This window comes from Pteropus vampyrus, unplaced genomic scaffold, assembly GCF_000151845.1.
Source record: "Pteropus vampyrus isolate Shadow unplaced genomic scaffold, Pvam_2.0 Scaffold1000006241, whole genome shotgun sequence".
In the NCBI taxonomy this organism is placed as follows: domain Eukaryota; kingdom Metazoa; phylum Chordata; class Mammalia; order Chiroptera; family Pteropodidae; genus Pteropus; species Pteropus vampyrus.
In genome coordinates, this window is record NW_011920643.1 from 1 (window position 1) to 1,192 (window position 1,192).

At 36.9% G+C, this 1,192-nt stretch overlaps 1 pseudogene; it reads right to left on the bottom strand.

The window, feature by feature from the left end:
- Positions 1-10: 10 nt before the first annotated feature.
- On the bottom strand, positions 11-831 carry LOC111735742 (annotated as a pseudogene).
- Between the last annotated feature and the right edge of the window lie 361 nt (positions 832-1,192).

A 1,192-nucleotide genomic window follows, 5' to 3' on the forward strand; every position in this document is an offset into this window, starting at 1 on the left:
TCAGATTCACAGAATGATAAGAGTATATAGAACACAGCTATAATCTTGTTTTTCTCTGGTGAGGAGATGGCCCCAGGTTGGGCATAGAAAAACACAGTCCCATAGAATAAACTCACCACAGTTATGTGAGAGCTACAAATAGAGAAGGTCTTACTGCAACCATGGGTTGAGGGGATCTTCAGGAAAGTAGAATGGATATAAGCATAGGAAACCAGAATAACAGTTTTGGTGGTGATGATGATAAGAGCAGAGAGAATAAAGAGTACAATCTCATTTACAGAGGTGTCATTGCATAAAAAGTGGTCCAACCTGTTTTCTCCACAGAAACAAAAACTGAAGGTGAAACCTGTTTGTATCATGGAGTTGATGCATCCAGAGATTTAGGAGCCAATCATCAAAGGAACACAAGCCTGCTGAGACATCACTACAGTATAAAGGAAAGGTAAGTAAACGGCTGAGAAGCGATCATATACCATCATGACTAGAAAAAAGCCTTCAGTTCCAACACAAAGAGCAAGGAAAAAGAACTGTGTTGCACAGTCATTGTAAGAAATCTTGTTCTTGGACGATAAAGTAGCCAGAATTTTTGGAGTAATGTCTATAGAATAACAGAGACCTAAATAGGACAAATTTCTGAGAAAGAAATACATAAGTGTATGAAGTCTGGAATCTATTTCAGAAACAACTTAACACATTGACATTTCCCACCACAATGACCATGCAGATAAGCAAGAGTAAGATTAAGAGAATCTATATTTCTGACGATGTTCTGAATCCCAGCAGAATAAACTCAGTCACCTCTGAGTAATTCCTATTCAGCTCACTTTTCATAACTGAGAAAATAAGTGAATGATTATGAAGCCTCTAGAAAGTCATGTCAACTTTTTGTTCCTGAAGTTCCCAATAAGAGAAAAAAATGCTAACAGAAATGAGATGTTCTTGGCAACACATGTGACAGAATAGCTTTACACTTGGAAGTATTCGAATATATAATATGTAATTTTTTCTAATATATTTAGTGTCATTATGATATGGGATTTGTGAATGAGCAAAGGATGTCAGAGACAGCAACATTATCAGTCATTTTATGACATTTGTTTAGAGCTTTGGAAGGCAGCTATGCTCACCACTATACCACCAACACCTGTTGAGAGCTTTGGAATCAGATGGACTGAGTTCAAATTTTACCTCT